Source organism: Fukomys damarensis, unplaced genomic scaffold, assembly GCF_012274545.1.
Source record: "Fukomys damarensis isolate Sample0158 unplaced genomic scaffold, DMR_v1.0_HiC HiC_scaffold_32, whole genome shotgun sequence".
NCBI lineage: Eukaryota > Metazoa > Chordata > Mammalia > Rodentia > Bathyergidae > Fukomys > Fukomys damarensis.
In genome coordinates this window covers 40,404,268-40,417,202 of record NW_022900944.1, presented here as the reverse complement: position 1 = coordinate 40,417,202, position 12,935 = coordinate 40,404,268, and the positions used below count along the sequence as shown (strand labels likewise).

At 41.4% G+C, this 12,935-nt stretch overlaps 2 long non-coding RNA genes across 9 annotated transcripts in view; one reads left to right on the top strand and one right to left on the bottom strand.

The window, feature by feature from the left end:
• The window catches only part of LOC104852034, a 32,675-nt gene extending 31,819 nt beyond the window's left edge, over window positions 1-856 (bottom strand). For all 8 annotated transcript variants that reach the window (XR_777386.1, XR_777385.3, XR_777387.1 and 5 more), the window contains exon 1: window positions 737-856. This is a non-coding gene — a long non-coding RNA (uncharacterized LOC104852034). The remainder of the gene's footprint in view (window positions 1-736) is intronic.
• Window positions 1-12,935, top strand: part of LOC117283931 — a 106,212-nt gene that overhangs the window by 87,827 nt on the left and 5,450 nt on the right. The gene's annotated exons all lie outside the window — the stretch shown is intronic.

Sequence of the window (12,935 nt, the reverse complement as noted above, 5' to 3'; positions counted from 1 at the left end):
CATTTTTTTTTTTTTTTTTTTTTTTTTTTGCTGTGACTGCTGGTACCATCAATCACTTAAATTCCTTAAATTTTGATGACTCAGATCCCTGGGCTCCTTAAAAACATCTTCCTGCTTGCCATGCTGGATACCCAGGAGTTGTGGAACAAATTTTAAGGGCGACAGAATTGACATTTATTGGATTATCCTTTATGGAACAAAGTACTGTGTACACACTGTCATATTTCATTTTTGTAATGGTCTTTTAGAATGTGTGTGCGTTATTTTCCCATTGTGGAGAAGAAAGTTTAGATCATTGAAGTCATGTAGCCAAATAAATGACACATTCAAACTCAGGTTTTTCGGTCCAATTCTAAAGCCTGGATTATTTTTAGCATACCATGCTGATGATAGGCTAATTTTATATTTTCAAGATATGGGCATTATTGGAAAGTGCCCATTGTACTTTTTAAAGCTCGCTGATATTTGAAAAATGAAAAAAAAAATCCTTCATTATGTTCATCCTCATTTTCTTGGTCTGGGAACTCTCAAGGACCAGCTGGCCTCTGATTTGCTTTTGTGGGTTCACTAATAATCACCTGATCTTCTATTTGCTTGAGAGCTTCAGATTTTCAGAATTTATCAAGAAATAAGCCCGTGACATTTCACTTAGAATGTTTAGCTTGGACAGAGTATTCATCCCATAAATACTAATTTGTGAGGTGTCACCAGAGTCTACACAGATAAGTGCACTGACCTTCGGTGAGTACCCAGCCGAGGGGCCAATCAGCCCCTGCCGTCGGGAAATCCTCGAAGTCACTGATTTGACACAGTGGGAGAAGCAGATCCACTGTCCTCAGGGCCTGATGAGCTTGTGCCGGTGGCGGTTACATGTGTTCTTTGGCAAACAGCCGTTGCCGCAGCCCCAGACCAACAACAGTTCCACGGGGGAAGCCCTGCCTCGGATAGAGCGGCTCTGCATGTCTCTGGCAGAGTCCCCAGAGCTAGCGAAGTGGGGCTCCGTGGAGATTAAAGGGAAGATAGCGAGCGAGGTTAGCAGGTCAGACTGCCATTTTTAGCTTTCAGAAAGTAAAACAGAGAATATTGAACTTGAGGAGAGGTACCCGGGGAGCTGCAGACTCCCTGAGATCTGCAGGGCTGTTTGTCCCTGGGTTTTCTACGGGAGAGAGAGACGCTACTTTATGCCAGATGGGTACCCAGCCAAAGTAGGAACCTTTCAGTCTGCCATGGAAGCCGGTGCAGGTCTACAGTCAGGCTCTGTGCCCATCAGAGAGCGAGTCGTTAGTAACAACAGATCAAAGGGGAGGTGGCCAGAGAAGAGCCCCTGCAAGGGGACAGTGATGTCGCCTGTGTGAGGCGCTGTTATAACTCGACACGATCTTTTCGGCTGCGCTCCGGTCATGCAATGCTTCAGAGGATTTGATTTTGACAACGGTGGCCTGAGGACCAAAGACAATGTGAAACCAAAGTGCGTGGTCTTTAGGGAAATTGGATGAAAGGTGTATGGGAACTGCACTACTTTGGCGAATCTTTTGTAGTTTAAAAAAAAAAAAAATATTTGTGCATGTATATAAATATCCTTTGGGATAAGACGATAGAAGAAAATAATTTCTATGGGTTACATGGGTGCAGTCAACCTTGGGAATTTTGGTATCAGGGAGACAAGGGCAAGTCTAATTCAATATTAAAGAGTGTGGACTCAGAGGTTAAGGTTTCCTGGGTGTGAGACCTAGACCTGGTATCTACCTGCAGTGTGACCTTCGCTATTTTGCACACCCCTCCTCTATCACTGAAAGCTTTGAGACTCAGAGAATTTAATAACTGAGCTCTGCCTCCTGTGGTGAATGCAGCAGGAAAATGAGACAACTCAAGTAACAATGCCTGGTACCTAGGAAATACACAGTGAACGGTAGCTATTTACATTATGATGACAGTAATTATTGAAGCGGAGATGTGAGGTTTTAGAAATCATGAATGCGCTGATAACAGATTCTAAGTCCTGATGGCTAGAGCTCTTCCTCTGGATCAGGGAGGTGACACCGAGGGACGGGCATAAGGTCATCAGGGTGCAAGCTGAGCTGACAAAAGGGTGCTGGGAAATTTTTGAACCTGGGCGGCACCAGGTAGAAGGTGAGGTGGGTCAGTCAGGAGACTCCTGGAAGCTTTCCAGTATTAATACTTAATATAATGAATCTGCTCGTCATTTATCGGCATCACCCCTTCAGAAATCAGGGGAGGTTTTTTCCTTCTCAGGTTTTCAATTCCTGGTCACTTCCGGGTAAGGCTGTTTCTTCCCAGGCCTAGTCTGGGGCTTTGAGACCCTTCGACAAATGGGATTGGAGTTGGCGTCTTCATGAGTCATGAGAGCCCTGGCTCTCAGCAGGTGTGGCCCCCACTTTCAGCCCAGGGTGGAGGCCAGGGGCCTGTGGGTGCTCTTGATTGACTTTCCAGGTTGAAATCCATTAACCCAGCGTGACAGTCAGAAACAGGTCCAAATGTTATGAGAACGATGCAGTCATGGCCTGCAATCACTTTCCTTGCTTCTAACTCGAGACAGAGCATGTTCTTTCCCCCTTGAACTCAACCATGATTTAAACACGATATGTTATCATTTTAATGTCTGTGGCCTTACTCAAGAATTTGGCGATGAAAAACATAGACACATGAAAAATGGCCCATGGTAAAAGCCTGTATTAAGAATGCATTCAGAAAGAGATTAAACTAATTGCATTCAAGGGAATGTGGGTTTCAAGAGACTTGACTGGTGTTCTTGCTTAGAGTTATGGTCTCCGAACACGTTTCTGCGTCTGATATGAAATGATGTTACAAAGGAAGTTTGTCTGAATTATGAATGTAGTGATAACTGAAAGGGAAAACAATACAAAGCTGGAAAGCTTTGGTCAAGTGGTGCTGGTGCTGGTTTTAGGGAGGTGTAAGTGTTCACGTAGTTTGATTAATTATTTTCACTGATAGTAACATTTCAATTTTTCATCATCATAGACTTGCTTACTGAGGTGGTTAATGTTAGCCTTTTCTCCCCCCTTCTTTCTTCCTTTCGTCTTTCCTCCCTCATTCCTTTTCCTCCCTCGCTCCCTTCCTCCCTCCCTCCCTTCCTCCCTTCCTTCCTTTGAATAATGTAGTGGTGGGATAAAATAGAGCTCCCCTACATATCAGGAAAGGAATAGCGTGGAAAAATAATTTTGATTATAAAGGAAACACTAGTTTTAAATATCCAGGTTCAAGACATTTCAGGTCATGAGAGGACAAAATAATGTGCTGAAAAAGTAATCTTTCTCATTATTGCTGTTTTTCAAAGTAAGCACCTTTAATTTTTCTTATTAGAAAAGTCATAGTCACTTAGAAAATACAGAAAACAGAAAAGACAGAAAAATTAAAGCATCCATCATAAATACATCAAGATAGATACTGTTACTGTCTTTTGTATTTATTTCAAATCAAACAAAAATATTTTTGTGTGATTGTTATTATGTTGAATGTTCAAGAATGTATCCTGAGGCAACTCACTTTCTGGGTGTCGCTCTTGTCCATCTCAGGCAGGAGCTACCCCTCCCTCAATAAATTCTTCCTACTCTTAAAAAAAAAAACCCTGTTTTGTGCTTATGGCAGATATTTTTCTCATTACACTGAAACATTGTTGAAATACTACTTTAAGAAAATAGGTATGCACAACCATCATCCCCACACTCTGGAAGGGTGAGAGGCAGGAGAATTACACGTTCAGGCCCAACCTGGGCAATTTAGCAGCTCAGTGAGATCTTGCCCTAAAAGAAGAAATTAAAGAAGGGCTGGGGATGTAGCTTAGGTCAAATGCCCTGTATTCAACCCTGAGAACCAAAGAAAAACAAAAAACCAGACCAATAGTTGGAAGTCATTTACAGGAGGGTGTCTCCTATGAGTCAAAAAAAAAAAAGCCAGTTTGACTGGGGCCACACTCCTCACCTGTCAGCCAATCATCCTGCTGTGGATCCAGTCCTGATTGACAGGGATTTAGAGGGTGAGGCTTCTAATCCAGGGCTGACTTCTAATCTTGTTTCCACTGGACATTGAATAACAGTGTTTCCCCTCTCTGAACCTGGTTTTCATAAATCTTTCAGCTGATACTTGTTAAAATACTTTCAGCTCTAGGATGCTGTCTCTAGACTACCTTAGTACTCTGGAACACAGGTTCATGTATTATTTTTAGTAGTAATAGTTTGAAAATTTTCATTCTTTCAACAGCTTTTAAGTTGTTGCTTTATTCCAGACACTGATGTATTTTTTCACATAATCGTTCCAGTCACCCTGTGAAACAGATGTTACTATAATCCTCATGCTACTGACAAGTGAAACTTGGAGAGGAAAGGAGCAGGTAGGGGAGCTTGGCTTAGGTCCTGCCCCAGCCTGGCTCTCCCGAAACCAGGCTTCATGGTTGTCTCCTGCAAGCCACTCATAGTCTGTGAGTCCCTTGTGAGCGGGTGTGGTACATAGAAGAGGCCCATGTCTTGGTGCTTGGGACGTGTGGATGTACTACACGGCAAAGAGAAATTGAGGCTGTAGATGGAACCAGGGGGCTAACCAGCAATGCTAAAGAGACCGTCCAGGTGGTCCAGGGTAGCCCCAAGGCTTTTAGAGGTGGAGGCAGGAAGAAAAGAGTTTGTGTTGGAGAACTACAACAGAGAAAGACCCCCAGCTGTTGCTGGCCTTATAGATGAGGGAGGTCCAAGGCCAAGGAATGTGGGCAGCCTCTGGAAGCTGGCTCAGATAAGGAAACAGTCATCTTCCTTAGAGTCTCTAAAAGGAAACAGAAATGGCAGTGACATTGGTTTTTCACCTTGAGTCAATCGGCAGACTTTGACCTTCAGATCTGTGAAGAAATGAATTTCTAGTACTGGAAGGCACCGTTTGGATTTCATATAGCAACTCAAGAAAACTCACTAACAGTGTGTGCTCCAAGAAAATGGTCTACAGTGGTCCAGGGTGGATGCTTAGGGGCTTGGTCTTCTTGAGGGTCTGTCAGCAAGGGATTCTAGCAAGGGACAGTGCTAGAAAGTAAGTGTGTAGCAGCTTTGAGGTTTGTGCTTGGAACAGGAGACCCAGCCTGTTGTCAGAGCTCGGTAAGGACCATATTCTAGAAAGTGACTGGATGAAGTCTCTCATAGGAAGTGTGTGTGTGTGGGGTGTTTGAAGGAGTTTAGAACAGTGGGATACCATGGAAACATAATTAATCAATGTTCCACAGTCTTCAGTCTTGGGGGACGTTTTATACTTTTTCTGTATCCTCCAAAGGTCAGACTTAAGAAACTGAAATATCATGCAAACATTTATTGATGATGGATGATGGGTGGGTTATTCGTTTAACTTTCAAGCACACATTTATTTAACCATAACTTTTTCATTGACATGTTAGCATGTATCACAGATAAAATACAAAATATATTACATTCAGAGAACTTGTTCAAGTAATCAGTAGTCCTGGTGTTTTGCTGGTCTTGTGAAAAAAATTTCAGAAGAATCTTGTCAAATGGGAATTGCACTGGTCCATTGGCTCAGAGATAATAAAAAGGCAATTGAAGTGCACATTGTTTATTTCAAGATGATGGAAACAGAAAATAATTCTCAACAAGAAAACATCATCCAAAGGCAAGAAGCCAAAAAGAATAGTGGTTAATATACTAATATAATAAATCTAAGCCTAAATCCCTACGATTACAGTTGAAGGAAAAAAGGCAATCACAATTCTATTTCATAAGACTATCCCTAGGAATTACACATGAAAATATTTTTCCTAGGCAGTGTTAGGATTTCCATGCTCCGAAATCTATTTTTGAGGCAATTTTATATCTGCTAACATCTGCTTGGTTTGCATGATCTGGATTTCATACTCAGAAAACAGGAGGCAGCAAATAAGAACACACTGCCACTGTTGGTAAGGATTCTTCTCTTTATTGACTGTATTGATAGTGGTCTATTCTTCCCAAAGGAGTGAAATCAAACCATGAAATTAGGTCAAAGAAAGGAGGAAGAAATCCGTTTGAAGAGTTTGTGGGTTAATTTATTCATCGTGACCAAGTTTCCATTGGGCTTTGAGTTTCTTAGCAGCAACAGCAACAATAAAATAAAACAATAACTAATAAATATCTATCTTTTCAGTAGCAGAAAGGCAGGGTAAAAATAATTTTATAAAGTGTTTTCTCCCATCATGACACATTTTAAAAATTTAAATCATAAAATTATCTTATTACAACTAATTCCAAAATTGGAAACCTATTACTATGTTCTAAGGTAGAAGTTTTGAAACTGTAGCACATAGTGGAATCTCCTTAAGGGCCTAATAAAACAGATTTTGGGGTTTTATCTCCAGAGATTCTGAGTCACTATGTCCTGGGCATTTGTGTTTCTAAGAAATTCGTAGGTGGCACCGATGCTGCTGATCTAGGGTGTGAACATTTTTTGAGAACGACTTTTCCAAAGGAAATTTAGGTCGTGATACTTTAGAGGAAGTGCTAAGTATCCTATAGGGAAATATCTTTACAAAAAGTGGTCTCTAGTGGTAGTCTTGCATAACTCTAGTGCGGTATCAAAGCCAAGAAATGGATATTGGTATAATTCACAGAGATCATTCAGATTGCATGCACTGTTTTACGTGCACTTGTGTGTATGGGTAGATGTATTTGTGTAGATGTATATTTGCATAATTAGCACAATCAAGAAAAGGAATTATCCCAGGACCATGTAGATCTCCCAGGGCAACCCCAGTATAGTCACACTGCACTGTGCCACTCCCCCCAGGAACACTGGCACCCCCTGATCTGGTCTGGTCTCATCTTCATAATCTTGTCATTGCAAGAACATATTATACAGTGTACACTTGACTTATTGAACTCAATTCATTCCTGAGGACTGATTGTAACTCAGGTTGGTCAGTTGAAAGCTTGGGTTCCTGTACACAGCCTTCAATGTCTCCTGTGCTCAGGCAGATTTCAGTGTCCTTCGCGAGACATTGGCTCAGGGTTTCTTAATTAACCCCACAGGGGAGGATGCTGTAATGTTGCTTCCAGAGCATTTTAAGGGTTAAATCTGTTTCTGAGACCATCTGGAGGCACAAGCAACCCACACTAGGGTCATAACTCAAGAGTTTGTTAGTAAGTTAAAGCTAAAATTATAGTCATAACCCAAATTGTTCGTATGTCAGGCTGGTCATAACTTGAGGTACCATTGCAAGTGGAATCTGACAATATGAAAGATTTTGAGATCAGCTTTTTTTTTTTTTTTTCACTCATTATAATTCCCTTGAGATCCATCTCGGTTGCTGAGCACATTAGCATTTGCTGCTTTTTATTATGGGTTGTAAATATTTTGTTTAATATGAAGGGCATTTGGAGGAATGGACCCCACAGCACAGAGTTGTCTGCCCTAATGTATCAGAACACACTGAGGACAAGGTAGCAATAGAGAGAAACAGGTGGTGAATTCTCACTTTCCTTATTGCTGGGACAAATACCTGACACTCACAAGAGAGGTTTGTTTTAGCTCACCATTATAGTCCATAGTTGGTTTGTTCCAAGGTAGAAATGGCACGGTAGATGGATCTGGATGGAAGATGACTGTTCACATCATGGCAGCCAGGAAGCAGAGAGCAAAGGGAGGATACCCTTCTCTAGGTCACATGCTCAGTGACTCACCTGACAACCAAGCCCCACCTCCTAACTACACTGTCCACACCTTCAGTATAGTGCCTCCATGATCCAGTCACCTACCAACACATGAGGTTTTGTGCTATTTTAGATGTAAACCATAATATTCCTTTCTTGGTTCCCCCAAAGACTCAGGCTTATCTCTTTATGTGAAATACATTTATTCCATCTTTAAGAGTCGATGAAGTTTAAACAGTTCTAGCATTGCTAAAATGTCCAAGTCCAAAGTTTCCTCTGATACTTAAAGCAAACTCTTAGCTATGAGTCCCTGTAAAAATCCAAAAGAAGTAAAATACTGCTGACATATAATGGTACAAGGTAAGCATTCCCATTCCAAAAGGGAGAAATAACAGAGAGAAAGTAATTGGACCAAGGTTAGATCAAAATCCAGTAAGGAAAACATTAAACTTGGCATTTCCTTGTCCTGGGGCAGGTTGTGGTGATATAAGTGCTTCATAGGGCTTGGGCGACCTCTACACATGGCACTGCCAGCTGCAGCACTCATGGCTTCTCTCCTGGTTTTGCTTACTGCCTTCAGGTTTCCTCAGCAGACATTCCATGTTCCTGGCTTCTCCATCTTTCTGGGATGTCCATTGCATTTTCAGCTTCATGAACTGAAGGGGCACACTGCCTGGCTTCCCAGGCCTCCTTGTGAAACCTTGGTGGGAGCTTCCTTGAACCTACAACTCTTAATTCTGTGTGCCTAAAAATCCAGCACTACACGGATGACACTAAGGTTTTTCTCTAGCTTGAGCAATAGCTGGTCCCCCTTGGAATATGGCTGCAGAAGCGTCTAAGTGCCTGGATGGCTGAGCACTGTGAGGTGAATCCCAGGAAACCAGTTTCCTAGGTGGCCCTTCTTGAGCTCTCTTCTTACAGCAAAATCTTTCAAATGAGTTTATCATTACATTTTTACAACCCTGAGCCAGTGATGAGTAGGGTCTTGCTAATTCCTGAGACTCCCTCGAGGTATCTTTCCTATTGTTCTGATACAAAGTCCTTGGCTTCTTTTTAGTGCTAATCTTTTCAGCAACCAAGCTCTCCTTTCTCCCAACTTTGTAAGCACTTCTTTCCTGGCAAAAAATGAAAACTTATTAAATGGGCTTTTTGCTTTTGATTTTCAGTATGAACCTAGCTAAAAGCCACCAGCAATATTCATATCACAGCCTGAATGTCAGACTGTTTTGAAATTTCCTGTACCAGAGTAATTAATCTGCCAACCTTAATCTCAGTTTGTAGCAGTCTCAAGGCAAGATCAAAATGTAGACAAATTTTCTTCCAGAGCATAACACACAAGGTATTGAGTCCAACTGTCAATGCAGTCCTTGTTCCCATAGGAAAACTGTTGAGCCTGGTCTTTATCATCTGCATTTCTGTGAACATTCTGGTCTGCTGAGCTCTGACCACAGTCTACCATCAAGCTTACAACAGTCTAGGGTTTCTCTAGTCAGCATCTCTAAACCTTTCCAAACTCCTTTTGTGAATCAGTCCCAAGGGGGTTTAAACCATCTGGTCAGATAATCACAGCAATGGCCCCACTCTGGGAACCAAAATAAGTCTTAGTCACTTTTCTCATTGCTGATACACAATGCTTGACACCCACAGCTTATGGTTATTGTCCCTAGTTGACTCACTGTAAGGCTGAAATGGCAAGATGGAAAGCCCTGGTGCAGGAATGCTGCTCATGTCTTAGCAGCCAGGAAGCAGAGAACAGAGGGATTGTCTAGGGAGGGAAACATATCCTTCATTGGTCTGCCTCCAACCAGGCCCTACCTCATAACAGTACGTTTAGCACATTCAGTGTAGTACCTCCATGATCCAGTCACCTTCCAAACACATGAGGTTTTGGGTCCATTGTAGATCTAAATCATAACAGGAATTGTTCTTTCCTGGAGCCTCAGAAACATATGTGGCTTAGTTTCAGTAAGTTATAGAGGGTGAGATTTGGAGAAGACACAGGTATGAGGGTAAGTATGGAAATATCTAAAGCTATGGGTGTATGGGGAATTGTGAACTCCACAATGAGGAGGAAGCGGCCAATTTGCCTGCTTGCTTTGGACTGGTCCATCTTAAAGTGATGAAGCCTGCTTTTGCATAGGCCCCACTAAGGACTCAGAGTTCCTGGTCCAACCTTTTATTGAAGACAGGTGTCTTTTGGTGTCAGGAGTCAGACCGATTTGAAGGAAGCAGAATTTTACTTCAGTGTCTTTATACTAATTGACAAAGACCCGCATTTATGAATATGTGTAAACTATCAAGTCCAGCAGACATGAGAGGGAGATCAGCTGTTGAGGGGAACCAAGGTGAAGAAACAGAACACTTGACTCAGTAAGACAGAAGTAAACTGAGAAGGAACAAAGAACTTCAACAAAACCTAGTTATATTAGTGATTGGGATCATAACAAACAAAAACAGCAAAAAGATATAGGCTATGTAAAGAAGAAGACATCAGAGAAATAAAAACAAAGTTCTTTTAAATCAATTATTTTCAACTGGAGGGAATTTTGCCCCCATTGGGTATTTATTTGGTAATCCTACCACACACAAGACAGTCCCACAATACAGATTTATCTGCCCTAAAATATCAGTAGTGTCAGCCTTGAGAAATGCTGTCTAAATAAAAACTATTAATGCCATCATGAAAGAAACGATCTTTAAATTTTGGAGGAAACATTTAAGACAATCTCTCAGAAAATAAAGTAAAATATAAAGAGGAAATGGGAGACTAATTCACAGTCACAGAAGATCATCATAGAAGGAATCACCCAAAGAGAGAGAGAGTGGAAATAGGGAAATAACCAAAGAAATAATAGAACACAATTTTCCAGCGATCAATAAAGGCATGAGACATGGAGCAGAATGAAAGAATAATGACCCATAACTATAAATGCCTCAGTCAAATTTCAGAGCACCAAAGAGAAGGATACTTTTCAAATATTAGAAGCTGCTGGCTGAGAAGTGCATGGAAGCTCAACACTTCTTGCAATTTTTAAGTCTGTAATTAGTTCAAACTAAAGCATTCTAAACAGTTTCCAGCTTGGTTTCCAAGTTTGTCTGTATTATAATCAATTCCATGCAGAACATCCTTGCACATCTTGATATCAGACAGTGTGGTGATGGGCCATATAGCTTTTATTAATCTGTTTTAGGAAAACGGATGCATCTCAAGACCATAATGTTAAGGAAAATGAATCAGACACACAAACTTAAATGTTGCATGGTTTTTCTTCTATGAGGAACCCAAAATATCAACAAAGAGAAATATAAAAAAAAAATAGATAATAAGAAATAGGGAGACAGATCTTTTGCAGACAGGAAGGAAACCAAGAGACGGAATAGGGAGAGGGGCGAGGGAAAAAGGATAAAAGAGAATCGAGATGTGTTATGTACATGTACCAACTCCCCATGAGGAATGTGTTTGTTATGTAGAGCAAACATGTACCAATAAAAAACATAATTAAAAAAAGGAATTGATGCTCATGCCCCCTTCCTTCATTCATGTGGTTGCAGAGGGCAAATTTTACCAGTGAAGAAGCTGAGTTCCACAATGGTGGATTGAGAAAGTCTGATTTCAAGGCCCACTGGAGTTTTGTCTGGATCACATCTCTTCACTTTAGTGGTTGGTGTACAAATTCATAAAATCCGTCATGAAAGCTTCTCCTGTGCTCTCAGTCCTCTAAATACCCTTGTGGTGTTTCTCCATATTATAACTCCTGATGTATGTGGTACTCTTGTTCAGGGAAATTTCTCATGTTTACATAGTATGACTTCATAAAAATAGCATAGTGCCTTCTCAATAAGAATTAATTTAATCTTAAAAAAAAGAATTAATTTAATCTTAATACATTAACTGGACATATATTTGATTCGTGCCATTGTGTACCCAGTACTGGGATAGTACTATGACATGATAGTGAATAAGGCAGATAATGTCCTTCTCTGTGTGGAGTATACGTTTTGCAGAGGCAGACAGTAGACAAATAGACATATACTATTTGGCATTTATACAAAGAAAATTAAATCTGGGTTGAGTATGATTTGCTTGCTACTTTAGTTAGGACAGGTAGGAAAGGCATCTGCAAATGTTATTTTCAGGCAGAAAAATCTAAGGTCATCACCTTTGGGCCTTCTTATCCCTGAAGATTCAGAAATGCATAGTCATTTTTCATTATTTTATTCCTCTTAGTGCTCCCTTTGGGAAAGGTAACCGGACTCCAAGAATTCTGAGACCCTTTTCAGGCTGGAAGGCTATGACAAGCGATGCTCTGCAGAGCTGCAGAGCTCCTCCTCAGGAATGTTCTGAACCTCAGAAAGCGCGCAGATTTTCAGAAGACAATTACAGCGCTCATAATGGGGTCTCCTGAACCTTGTTCCCTCAGTTTGCCTTGTGGGGCGATGTGCTCGCTTGCGCGTGTGTGTGCATTGATCTGCTGAGCGTGTGTCTGTAGTTGTGCATGAATATAGGTTCACTGATTTCTGTCACTTCCAGGTCATTTTTCAGCCCACAGTCTTGGCTGATGAGGTGGTGGGAAAAGGAGGAGGGAGAAAAACAGGGGTGCAGGGCACTGGATGGAGGTGTCCTGGCTCTCCAGGGCTTCTGTTGTTTTGTTTTCAGAGTTTTAAATGAGACGCTGCATTCGTGTCTTGCCTCTTTCTTTCCTTTCCTCATCTTAGGGCATCTCCCCCTCCGCATGTGCACATCGTTACTCAAACGTAGGCAAATTACTTTCTACTCGTGGATTTCTTCTGCGGAGATCCTCCCTTGTAGAATGATTTTCGTAGAGCTCAGTGCCTAGATAAAGTGTCTCCTGTCCTAATGCCAAGTGATTTCACTCTTGTGAGTCATCCGGACTTCAGGTGCAGGACCCCAACCCCCCGCCCCGGCAACATACACACAAACACACCCACTCCAGTTTGGCTTCCTGAGGCCCCGATGCTTGAGGATACCCAGTCCTCAGCCTTCTCCATAGCCTGGTAGTCATCACATCTTCAATGCCAGCCTCAGGGCCCAATGAAGAAATCAAGTTTGATTCAAGTTGAATTATGCGGATAGATGTCAAAATTTATTATCATAGGATTCTTTCCCACCCTCTCTTCCTCAATTTAGGTCCTCCTGACCTATTAGCAGAAATTCAGATTGGTTTGCAAATTCATGCATGCATTCTGTTTCTTTCCTAGAGCTTCCAAAATTAATTACCACAAATTTGGTACTTTACCTTTTTTTTTTTTTTTTTTTTTTTC